Consider the following 13,676-nt stretch of genomic DNA (forward strand, 5'->3'; position numbering starts at 1 on the left):
TTCTCCTTCTTCTTCTTCCTTCCATTTTACCTAGCAACTTTCCTTTGAATAATGTTGATACATTCAGAGGCCATGATCCCCTTATGTGTATCATCATACCAAGTCTCAGTAATACTTATGAGATCAAATTTTCCTCCTTGCATTAAGGACTGCTACTTTCTCTTGTTATCTAAACTTTGAGCATTTGTATATAGACATTTTACTCCTTTACTGCTGGCTCTTTTTTGGATTTTGTCTCTTGTAGACTTCTGGGTATCTTAGCTACTATGCTTCTTCCTTTTGTAAATACTTTTTATAATTGGGCAGCTAGGTGGTACAGTGGATAGAGCAGCAGTGCAGGAGTCAGGAGGACCTGAGTTCAAATGTCACCTCAGACACTTGACACTCACTAACTGTGCTTGGGCAAGTCACTTAATCCCAATTGCTTCATTCTGGGGCATCTTTAGTCATCCTGATGAATATTTGGTCACTGGATTCAGATGGCTCTGGAGAATAAGTGAGGCTGGTGACCTGCACAACCCTACCTCACTCAAAACAAAGTCAAGTGCAAGTCATGCCAATATTTCTCTGATGGCATGGTCTTCTTTGGCAACGGAAGACAAACACACTCTTTATAATATCTAACCTGGTGGATATTACTAAGAAGTCCTCCCTGCTCTATCCTTTTCAGTTTAAAACCATTTTGGTTAGATTTGTAAAACACCCAACAAATTAAACACACTCCATCTCTGCTAAGGAATCTGTCATATCTATTTTTCAATTCATGATCTAAGAGTACAACTTCCATTCTTAAACACTGTCTTCTTAGCCAGTTGTTCACTTTCCAAATTAATTTCCAATGAAAGCCCCTTGCTTTCAATGGGCAACAATGAATGATACAGCCTATACCCCTGTGATCTTCAATGTCTTGCCTAAGACTTCATAATCACTGGCAATACTTTTTTAGAGTCTTCTTCATAGTGTCATATATTCCCACATGAATTACCAGCAGGGAGTAGTTGTTATTTGTTTGGCTAAGTCTTAGAAGGTTCTCTGTTATGTTTTGGATGCATGTCCAGGGATGAAAATAAACCTGCCTATTGTTGCTATCAGGTCAACAAATTGCTACCTTAGTACCCCTGAGCAGGGATCCATCAGCTGTTACCATTTTCCTCTTACTCCTTTTCCCCTTTTTGGATGATTTCTCAGCGGACAGTCTCTGTGATTTTACTCCATCATTCTTAGGTAAATGAGCAACTTTTTCCTTCTGAGAGCATCTAACTCCCTGGTTTTCAGGAAGAGTGTAAAATCTGAGTCTGTTTGTAAGCTCTAAATGTACAGCTGTGTAGCACCAATGTGATATTCACAGTACCTATGGCGACTAAGAATATGCCAGCACAGTTCTGAATAGCAAAGTATCAGACTCTCCACGTGGAAGACGGAAAACCAAAACATTTATTCAAACCTGGAAAGCTGAATCCCAATACCAGAAAACCAAATCCATCATAGCAACAACAACAAAAAAATCTAGATACAATAACAATGCAGGGGCCACTACCATCCCCAGGCCTTCCCTCTGTTGGGCTTCCCACAAATCAGCTCTCTTAAACAAATCACAAACAGGCTCTCCCACACATGTTAGTTGTTGCCTGCTCTCTCTTTCCCTTCCTGTTCCACCTGTTCAGCAAACTTCTCCCACCACAGGCTGGTGACTCAGACTTCCAGGTGACCCAAGCAGGTCACATGGGCCCATTAATGAATGGAAAAGATCTTCCTATTTAAATTACCATTACAAGCCATTTCTTTTCTTTACTCTTTCCTCTCTGTAATAATCTTCCACCCTCCAACATCTTGATGGTGATCAAGTCTTCCCTTCTCCACTCTAGATCCCCTTTCTTCCATTGAAGCCTTGCATCTGTTTCCATTGAGGACACTTAGCTCTCCTCTAACAATCTGGAACACAGAGAAGTAATCTCTAAGTCCCATTACTTTCATCACTGGGATAGATAACAGTCTACATTTGAAACATCGATAACACAGTTTTTCCTCCTCTTAATAATCATTGAGCTTTTCAACTTTGTTCTTTTTAACTGTGTGTGGGTATTTCCACTTCAACTTTAGGCATCTGGTTAAAACCTTCTGAGCCAAATATAATGTCTTAAGAACTAAATGACTCCACTTCCTTTTCCTTCATTTCAAAAAACTCCACAACCACATTTTTTTTTTCTTTTTAGCCTTGTATCACCAACTCCCCATTTGTTTGTTTTTTTTTTTATCAATTTGCCCCACTTACTAATCCACCTATCAATCTGCTTTATTTTGTAATTGTTGTACTAACCCTTTCTTATTTATGTTGCCAACTTTTTCCTTTTCCATTATGAATATATCCCTTGATGTTCCACTCTGTAATCTTCCTTCATACTCCTTAATCCTTTCTACTCCCTTAATTGTCCTGAATCCTATTCTTCCTTCAACCTAGAAGGAAAATCTGTACTACTATCCGGGCCTCAAAATTGTTTTTCTTCAAATTTGCCTAGATCTCCCTCTCCAGATTCAACCAGCACACCCCTAGCTGTCCTGTTCAATTGCTGTGACCTCCTAATTGTTATCCATATTTCATTGGACTCCAACCTGTTTTCCACATGATTACCAAAGAAATTTTCTTAAAGTGTGAATTTATGTCAACCTTTGCCCTACTCAAAAAAACTCCAGTGACTCCCTAGTACCTCTATAATCACATGTAAACACCTCTGTTTCACATTTAAATATCATCATACTTTGACCTCTTTCTACCCTTGTAGTTTCCTAGGTTTGGTCTATTTGCCATTCCTCATATGTACAAATTTCTTTTCTTTTTTTCCTTCCTTCCTTCCTTCTTTCCTTTTTTTCAGGCTTTTGTACCATCTATCCCCAGAATCTAGAATAATATCTTTCCTTAACTCAACATCTTTGAATCCAACCATCTTCAGGAGGCCTTTTCTAGTCCCCAGATGCTAGTGATGCATGAGTATGAATATATATGTATGTGATGCATATATATATATATGTGTGTGTGTGTGTGTGTGTGTGTGTGTGTGTGTGTGTGTGTGTGTGTGTGTGTGTGTGTATGTGTGTATTATATATACCTATTTGTGTACATGTTGCAGTAGAGGAACAGAAATAGATATACTTTTATAGACATGTCCAATGTCTTGTTTTATTTTCTTTGGCAACTTATTTGTTATAAAGAAGGGGCAACTATTTGGTGATTGGAGAAAAGAAAAAAGGGAGAATTAATAAGATATTTTAAAAATAAACAGAAAATAATAGATGAAAGTTCAGAAGGTGACACAGGGAAGCATCAGGACAGCTTTGCTATTATTAAGTTAAACATAATATGTCTAAAAACAGTGTAATAAATTTATAGTTTTATATACAATCCTCTTTTTTGTTGTTTAATGATATGTGTGTATTTGTTGATGTTCATTATATCAAAGTTAAAAACGAAAAATTTAAGAACCACCAACAAAAAGAACTCTTGCTAGACTCATCTCGTGTCATATTTTGACATGATTAATTTGATTAGTAGCTTAGGAGAATGCTGTAAATATCATAACACTAAATTTTTTATGAAATCTCATGTTGAACAGGATAGAAAAATATGGGCAAAGTGATAGTAATGCTAGTTGGATTAGAAACTAGTTAATGACCAGACACAGAGAGTAATTATTAATAGGTTGATATAAATCCTGAGAGAAGTTTCTAGTGGCTTGCCTGATGGATCTGTCCTTGGTCCTATATTATTTAACATGGTTCTCAGTGACTTGTAGGCAGAGATGACATGTTTATCAGATTTGGAGGTTGGGAGGGGAAGAGAAGAAGCATTTATTATGCACTCTCACTCTACTGCCTTTCCAGCCTTCTTTCTTTTTCTTCCTTCCTTCCTTCCTTCCTTCCTTCCTTCCTTCCTTCCTTCCTTCCTTCCTTCCTTCCTTCCTTCCTTCCTTCCTTCCTATCTATCTATCTATCTATCTATCTATCTATCTATCTATCTATCATCTATCTATCTATCTATCTATCTATCTATCTATCTATCATCTATCTATCTATCTATCTATCTATCTATCTATATCTATATGTGTTTATGTAGGTAGTATATATACATAATTATTGGAATGTTGTCTCCACCATTAGAATGTGAGCTTTTTTAAGTCAAGGATTGTGCTTTACAAATATTATTTCATTTGATCATCTCATTGGTGATATGAAACTAGGATTCATAAGCTACACATTAGAAGAATTAAGCTAGAACACAGAGCTCAATTTAATAAACCTAAGTGTAATTGGGATATATGTCAAGTCTCATGCAGGATCAAAAAATAAACCCCACAAATCAGGGGGAAAAAAGATATAGTAAAAAAAAAAAAGCCATAATGATCTTGGGCTGCATTTAGTGGCAAAATGTCCAGATAGAACATAAAAGAGGATATTTCAATTCTTCTCTGCCCTGGTCAGATAACATTTGTAGGATTATGTTCAGTGTGAGGGCAATTCCTTTTAGTTGACAAGATGAAAAATGTCCAGAGGATGATAAGAAGGATGCTAATGTTACTGGAGACCAGACCATATGAGGATTAATTGAAGTAAATGAAGATGTTTAACTTGGGGATAAGACTTAGTGGGGACATGATAGTTGTCTTCAAGTATAGGAAAGACAGTTTGTGGAAGGGTTATTAGATCAGTTTTCTTTGGCCCCGGGGAAGAAAACTGGTATCAATAGACAGCAGTTATAACTTAGTAGATTTGGGCTCAACATAAACATTCCCTAAATTAGAACTGTCCAAAAGTGCCATAGGTTCCTTTGGGAAGTAATGGTTTCTCTCTCCATGGAGATCCTCAAAGAAAGGATCAAAGAAAATCCTCAAAAAAAAATGATTTATTACTTGTCCAGAATGTTGTAGAAAGATTACTGTTCAGATATGAATTAGATGAGGTTTAACTCTGAAATTCTGTGATTTTTGTCCCTTCTAGTTCTGAGATTCTGTTCGATTTTATTTGTGGATTCCAGGATTGGGAGAGAGATTGAGTAACTGACCTCTAACTCTGAACTTCCATAATTTTAAGGATGGTGAAACTTTAGTTAAAGGATAGCATCTTTTTATTTCCATGCTGAGAGTGGACCATAGCCAACTTAAAATTCCTTAGTCTCTTATTCCATCAACTATTTTGGAGTTGCTTTAGACTAGGGTAGCTTTACTTGAGATTTTTTTTTTTTGCCACTTCTGTATTTGCTTTGCAACTTCTATAAAATCTGGATGGGATTAATACTCATCCATGGAGAGGCATTTCACATACACCATTTATACTAGCGCTGCAACAATGATACCATAGGGAGGCTCATTAAAGAACTAGTAAGAAACTCTTTTGAAATTATTTTATAAAAATAAGGAACTTGAATATTTTCTCATTAATCAAATTATTTATTAGCTTTGTTAAAAATTGAAAGCCAACTTGTTAAAGGGAGACTCAATCACCCCTCCCTTTTAATGCACCTAGTTGTTTTTTTAATAGCACAATTGTTTGTTGTTGCAAAACTGGGTGCACAGATGATGGCACCTATAATTATCTAATTGTACCCTGAAAATGAGGGGCAAGCATTTCATTAGAGTTGTAGTTGGCTGATGGTGCTTATAATTAGCTGATTGTGGAATAGACATTTGCACGTGGGATTCTTCACCCAGGAAAGGTGAGGTCCCTGAATAACCTGGAATAAGAACGGAGCTTCTCTCCCCAAGGATTTACTGTCATTGGAAAACACTTCAAGATTTTGCTTTCTAACCCTCCATTTAATTCCAATTTGATGCTTTCTATGACTAGTTTTGTCAACGATCCATTATGATTCATCTGTTCAGACTTCTTTTTCACCAACTTCAAGAGTTTTAGGTTGCGTGTAGTAGATTAAACTTTTCCTACTTTTAAACTTATTATATTTATTTATATTTAGAGATTGTAGTTTATAGTTAGAGATTATATTTATTTAGAGATTTTTATACTTGCATTTGGAGATTCTAGTTTTTTTTTTTCCAGCAACAGTATACTGGCTAGAAAGGAAAGCTAACCTGGTGGACAAAGGAATTTGGTCAATACCCACAAACATCTATCAAACATTTCCTACATTCCAAGTCCTTTACTTAGTACTAAGCGTATAAATATAAGCAAAAAGAAAGATGACACATGCCCTCAGTGAGCTTATATTCTAATGGTGTAATTAATCTAGGATGCAGATGATAGAATCCCCTGAAACACTTCTCCCACTCTTTCAGTTTATTGATACAAGCCCCCAAAATCATATTCCTCAATTCCTTTAATTCCTTAGAGTGTAACAATAATAACTTCCATGTACATAGTATCCTAAGGTTTGCAAAACACTTTTCAAATATTGTTTCATTTTATCCTCACAGCCACCCTGAGAGGTGGATGTTATTATCATCATCTCCATTTTATGAATGAGGAAACTGAGGCAGGTAGTGGCTAAGTGACTTGTCCAGGGTCACACGAGTAGTAAATGTCTGAGGCTGGATTTAAACTGAGGTCTTCCTGACTCCAGGTATTACACCTTATCCACTGTGCCAACTAAATTACCTGTTGATTCAAGTCTAGTGACATGAACATCTTTGTGCACAACTTGGCATTATTTTACCATCTTCTCATTTATCCCCTGGGGAAAAAAATTCTTATTCCTTATCCCATTTTTTCATGTTAACTGCTAAGCTAGGCCTCCCTTCTCTTCCCTTATTTTTATCTGCCAATTTTTCTGGGAAATGGGTGGGAAATGTTAGCTCTTTTGGAGAACTTAGTATCCATACCTGTCAAATCCTACTAGCTAAACGAAACCAATAAAGTGAAGGAGAAATAAAATATAACAAACTGTGTAAGGACACAGTAACGTTGATGGTCCCATCCATTGTTTTAAAAATTATTTGTTGTCCTTGGATAAAAGTCACCTGAAGCTTTGTCCAAATGGTTACCTCAACCTTGCTGTCTTTGATCAAAATCACTTCTTTAACAATTGTAGGAGTGTTTTGTCACCTCCTCTTTTTTCTGCCCTTGAACAGGGAATGTTTTCTCATTCATTCTACCAGCTACATGCAATTATCCCCCAGAAGTACCCTTCCCCGTTTTCTTGACTGATTCTCCTTTTTTCCCTTTTTCTTCTCCTATTCCCCTGTGAAATGATTTATTTGCCTATCCTAAGCTGCTACAGAATGCTGTTGATTGGCTGTGTCCTCTAAGTGGGACCGGAAAATTATAAAAAAAATTCCTTTACCAAAGGACATTTGAGCAGTCTTCTTTAGCCTCCTAATAAATCTTTTTATTTTTATTTTGTTTTTTGTTTTGGTTCAATTACTGAAGTTATGTGATCCCTAGCCAGTGGATCTCAGTGGTAGGTGAGATTCTCCCTGGACTCCCCAGGAGCCCAGTCTGAAAAATTCCCTAATAAAAGTAAAGATGATTTTTCTTGGTTCAAATCTGGTTTCTTCAGTGGAAGAAAAATATGTTAATTATACAAATATGCTATTTCAATGGGAACTTACTGCTTCCTTGATCCTAAACAAAAGGGCTGATATTTTAAGTAGAAAATTTTGTTGTAAATTTATCCATATTAAAAAGACTTCTTGTTCATTTGATTCTAAAAGTTGGTTATTGTTCTTGTAAAATGATTTTTAAAAACTGGAAATTCATTGGTTATTGTTTTTTAAAAGTCTGTCAACAAACATTTATGAAGTACCTATCATACAAGGCACTCCTGGTGAGGAAACATCTTTCACTAATGCATATTCCCAACCAGTCTGTTACTTGAAATTTTAGAGAAAAAATTGAGAGACTTCTCTAGGGTTATAAAGACAGGACATGTCAGTGGCCAGACTTGAACCCAGCTCAATCTGAGGTCAACTTTCTACCCATTCCATAACTCTATAATTCATGCCATATCAAATTGAAATGGAAAATACTGGTCAGAAGAGGTATTTTATTCAATTTAAATGAGGGAGGGGAATTCTAAGGAAATATTGCTCAGTCATATTATAGGAAAGAAAATAGGGGTCTGAAAAACTTGTATACTCTTGTAGAAGAATTTCTTTGAATATTTTTTTGTTGCTTTTATATCACTATTACCCACATGGATGTATGGGAAAGAGAGAGCTCACATAAATAACAGTGAAGAGTGTTTTCTTATTCAAAGACTATGTTTTCCTAAGGCATACTCATCAAATAGGAAAGAAGGAGTGTAACTAAGTGTCTTAAAGCCTTACATGTCAGGGGGAAAACAAGCTGAATTTATAATTCTCAGTTCTTACCCGTGGGTCTGAAATATCACCTCTTTCTCACCAGCCACCCATTCTCTCCTCTGTCCTCCAAGATCCACATATATTTCTTCTCTTTTGGATATCTTCTTGGCCTTCCATTGCAGTGACCTTTTCAGACTTCTGAGACTCATTTAAATCCCCTTCTCTTTCCATTACGCCTTTCCTGAATGACCTCTAATGGGTTTGCACAGTCAGATGAGTCAGCTTCCCACAATTAAATGTCTAACTCCACTTAGGTTATCTTACTCAGAGTCAGCATTGGCCTTCATCTTTGATGTCAGACTTCAGCAATCCCATGGTAATTAATTAACTAATCCCCATCACATCTACATGTAGGATGGGAGTACCATTAACTCAGTTTAAAGGTTAAATAACTTGCATGGGGCCACACAAGTCTCTGGAAAGAGTCCCAAACAGAACAGAGAATTTTCCTGAAGGCAGTGGAAGACAAAAGCATGACCTGAGTATTTATTGAGGAAATATTGGAGCATTTACATTGCTTTGCTGCCATATTGTTTAATTATATCTATTAGTGCCAATGGTCAAAATCACTGGATATTGTTACGTGCAATTCCTGCATAAATAACTCATGTTTTCCACTGAAAACAAAGTAAAAAAGTCAAAGAAAACCAAGATTAATGGGAATTTGCTCCAATTGATGGTGACTGCAGCACAGAAATGATGAAATTATTATTAAATTAAAAATCCTATCATTGAATAGGAGGGCAGGAATTCTTTCATGCAGTAAAGCACTAGTTTCTGTACTAGGATCATTAAATTATTAAATACAATGTTAACTTGCATAGTTCATAGTCTAGTATCTAGAAAAGTGATAGAAGATATATATATATATGTATGTATATATATATTTATTTCAAGTTGTTGCAAGAAGAGTCTATTTTATTTTGATTTTAATCTGATTTGATTTCAATTTCAATTTTTAAAAAAAAATTATAATTTATTTTTTATGAGACTGTGTCTCTCTATCCGGTCTAGTTTAGAAGTGTACCAGCCATTCACAGTCCTGATCCCAGTACTGATCAGCATGGAAGCTTTACTCTGCTTTACCATACTGTTACACAGTTTGTCACATTTTATTTCTTCTTTACTACGCTGATTTTGTTTAGGGAGTAGGATTGGGAACATATTTCAAATGAGGCTCAGTTCCCCAAAAGAGCCAACAGTTCCCACCATGTGAGAAAAATTGACAGGGAGAAACTAGGGAAGATAAGGGAGATCTGACTTAGAGGTTCATGTGAAAAACTAAGATAAGAAATAAATTATCCTGCCTGGGCTAGTTCACTTCTCTTGGGGCAGCCTGCTGGTCAACCCCTGTCTGCATCTTGGGTGCTTATCACATTGATGACAGTGAAGAAAACCTATTGGCTTTAGCCCTGCTCAGAACTCCTGAACTCAAGCAACCTACCAGCCTCACTCTCAGTCTCAGTCTCCCTGACTTCAGAAACGACAGGCATATACAACCATATCTAGCAGGAGTAACCAACTGAATACAAAGCATTACTAAGAAGAAAGTTCTTTGCAAAATTGTGTGAAAATAAGGGGGAGAACACAGGACTTTTGTTTAGAAACATGCAAAGAGTGCAGGTTTTCTAGTGCCAAAGTATTTTGAACTATTTTTGTAAGTGATAATAGTTTTACAATAAAAATTTCCTTCTGCAACTTGTAGATTTGGTGGATTAAAAAAAAAATCTGATCTGTAATTTTATTGGGTGTAAAATACTCAGAGTGAACTTCCTTTCCTAATTCTGGTCTGTGTCTTCTCTGATAGATTTGCCTAGGAAACACAGCCCATATGTGCCAGGGGCAGGACTTGAACCCAGGTCTATGTGACTCTGAGACCTGCTCTCCACGCCATATTCTTATTTCAATGGATATTTTATTTCATTTTTAATATTTTATTTATTTGTTTTTAGTTTTCAATATTTGCTTCTATAAGATTTTGAATTCTAAATTTTCTCCCCTTCCCTAAGATGGTGTGCAATCTGATATAGACTACACATGTACAGTCATATTAGACATATTTCTACATTAGTCATATTGTAAAGAAGAATTAGAAACAAAGGGAAAAACCATGAGAAAGAAGAAACGAAAAAAAGAGAGAGAGAAAATAGTCTGCTTTGATCTGCATTCAGATCCATAGTTCTTTCTCTGGATGTGGATGGCATTTTCCATCATGAATCCTTTGGAATTGTTTTAGATCCTTGTATGGCCGAGAAGAGTCAAATCCATCAAGGTTGGTCATTACACGATGTTGCTGTTACTATGTACAATGTTCTCCTGGTTCTGCTCTTTAGTGGACATCTAAAAAATTATTAAAAAATAAATTAAGCATAACATATTTGATTCAAACTCAGATACAGAAAGATAAAATGTCTACATTTATGAAAAAGTTAAAGTTATGGGTAATAAATTTACAAAATAATATTTTTATATGTTTTTCAATTTAAAAATTGCTCTTCTGAAAAGGAAAAAGGAAAGACTGATTGCTTGACCAGACTACAGAAATGATTCTTAGTTTATCTTAAAGACCTAGATGTTTCTAATTATGTATGAATAAGGAACCCACGTGCCTTGGACAAGATACTTTTGGTCTCATTCCATCATAACAAGCATGGTTGATAGACTTATCTTGTGATCATATTTTGAAGCAAGTGTTTGAATGTGAAAATCTGATTATGTTTTGGCAATGGGTGAAAAGAGAGTTCTCTTGATTAATAAAAATAAGAGCTAACATTTGTAGAATGCTTATTTTCTAATAAACATTTTACAGTTATTATCCTCATAACAACACTGGGAAGTAAGTGCTATTATTATCCCTATTTTACAGATGAGAAAACTAAGGCAAAGCAACTTGCCCAAGGTCACATAGCTGGCGTCACCTATAAACATAACTAAACCTCATCATCCTGAAAAAAACAGATAAAAACCCTAACTAGGCTCCATGGTCCCCTTAAGCTGTTGTTCTAGATTTTTCTTATTTTCTACAGTCAAATTCTTAGGAACATCTGTTTACATTCATTGACTCCACTTTCTCTCCTCTCACTACTCAGCACTTTGCAGTGGTTTCATCACTCAACTGAAACGTCTCTTGATAACAGTTATCTTTTAGTTACCAAGTATGGTGGCTTTTTCTCAGTACTCATCCTTTTTGACCTCTCTGCAGTATTTTATACTATTTATCACCTTCTCCTCTTGGATACTCAGTTTTCTCTGAATTTTTGTTAAGCTTCTCTCTGTCTCTTTCTGTCTCTCCCTTCTCTTTCTCTCCTCTTTCTGTTTCTCTTTCTTCTCTCTGTCTCTTTCTATCTCTCTCTATCTTTGTCTCTCTTGCTCCTCTTTCTGTCTCTCTGTCTCTCCTCTCTTTATGTTTCTGTCTCTCCTCTTTCTGTCTGTCTATCTCTCACTGTTCTTTTTAGACTGGATCATCTGGTTGCTGGTTTATATATCACACCTCTTTCTTGGACCCTCTTCTATTCTCTTTCTACACTCTGATTGTTGACCACATCAACTCCCATGGACTGAATTATCCTCTCTAGCTAGCTAGCTTTGGTGCTAGGAACAACTGACTTCAGTTCTCACACAGCCTGTTGATATGACACTGGGGAAGTCACACCCTCTCAGGGCTCTAGGCAAAGACTACAAACTGTAGAGAAGGTAGAAACCTGCATTGGTGAAGGAAATATTTTTTTCTGAGAGTTCTATATTAATGAAATGAAAGATCCAGTCCAAATCCTAGATGTTTTGTACGTACAACAAAAGCTCTTTGAGAGCAGGCACTATTTCTTTTTTATCTTTGTATTTCCAGTGCCTAGTATAAGATCTGGCATAGAGTTGACACTTTTTTTTCCAACCTTGGTATTAGCTGATTATTCATTTCAGAGACAGATAGATGGCACAAGTAAATAGAGGCCTGGACATGGAGTCAAGAAGACCTGCATTCAAATCTGTCCTCAGACATTTACTAGATGTGTGACCTTGAGCAAGTCCCTTAACCTCTGTCTGTCTCAGTTTCCACAAATGCATTATTAGCAACTGCCTCCCAGAGGTTGTTGCAAGGCTTGAGTGAGATAATAATTGTTCAAGGCTCAACAGTGCCTGGCACACAGTTGGCACTTGGTAAATGCTTATTTCTTTTATTTCTAGACCTTGTCTAACTTTGTGTCATATTCTAACTTACATGATGGCACTCAACAAATATTTATTGATTGATTGGCTGATTGATTACTAGCCATTCGACCCTTGGTAAGTCACTGAAGGTAGCTGTCCCTCAGACAACTCCTTAGGATAGGAATTCTTAACATTTTTTTATTGGTTCCCAATGATGGTTGGGTGAAGCCTATGTATCCTTGCATTTTTTAAAAGCATAAAATATAATACATAGGACTACAAAGAAAACCAATTACAGTGAAATATACCTATCAAAAATATATATTTTAAAATTCATAGACTTCAGATTAAGAACCCCTGTGCCTAAGGCGTATCTTTTTAGTCATAGGTTGCTATTGATCTCAGTGAAGGGAGTTTCTAAACTAGGAGTTCTCAATGTTGAGAGAGTCACAGAACCTAGAGTATAGTAAGACAGAGCTAGGCTTAGAAATATCAGACTACATGTCCTGAAGCTTACTTTTATTCCAGTTGGCCATCTTTCCTTCTCTATCCCTGTAAATTTACACTGAACAACTTTCTCTAGCCTTGAAGAAAGACTTTGTGCATTTGCGAAGCACCTGGAACAACATGCCAACTGTGACGCTATGGGAGACTCCCAGGTTTACAGTCTCTTGGGTAACACTCCTTCCTGCTGGCATTCTGGATGGCATCTTACCTTAGTTAAATCCCACACAGTTATGCCATATGTTTGGGTGTGTGGAATAGTAAACATATTTGTGAGGAACCAATATGCCAGCATTAATTTATAGTCTTTAATTCATCCTCCCTGGCTTTCTTCACAGTGCACTGCATGATAGATGCACTGAAGCATGGATAATGTCACCTTGTTTTCAGGAGACATCACCTACTTGTTTTCCTTATCCTTGGCTCCAGGAATTAGTAAATAGCTTTTGCTAGAGTTAAATGTGCTAACTCAAACAACTATTAGTAAGGAAACCCTATTCATAGCGCGGAAGTACTCTGTAGTCTTGGTGGAAGGACAGGGGTTTCAATTCAGAAATTGAAAACATAACTGCCTTGTTATTGGAGGAGACCCTGATTAAACACTTTTTTCCTGTTCTTATCCAGTGTAAACAGATCTGGTTCCTTCTTTCATCAGCTATATTTTCTAGGCCTTTAATCAAGTTTGCTGCTTTCTTCTGGATTCTTTCAACATTGGAGTTG

The 13,676-nt window shown here is 36.3% G+C and overlaps 1 long non-coding RNA gene across 2 annotated transcripts in view; it reads right to left on the reverse strand.

Moving 5' to 3' along the window:
* Positions 1 to 8,582, reverse strand: part of LOC140534371 (uncharacterized) — a 43,373-nt gene extending 34,791 nt beyond the window's left edge. For both annotated transcript variants that reach the window (XR_011977260.1, XR_011977261.1), the window contains exon 1: positions 8,316 to 8,582. This is a non-coding gene — a long non-coding RNA (uncharacterized lncRNA). The remainder of the gene's footprint in view (positions 1 to 8,315) is intronic.
* Between the last annotated feature and the right edge of the window lie 5,094 nt (positions 8,583 to 13,676).

The sequence above is a fragment of the Notamacropus eugenii genome, chromosome 3 (genome assembly GCF_028372415.1).
Source record: "Notamacropus eugenii isolate mMacEug1 chromosome 3, mMacEug1.pri_v2, whole genome shotgun sequence".
NCBI classification, from domain to species: Eukaryota; Metazoa; Chordata; class Mammalia; order Diprotodontia; family Macropodidae; genus Notamacropus; species Notamacropus eugenii.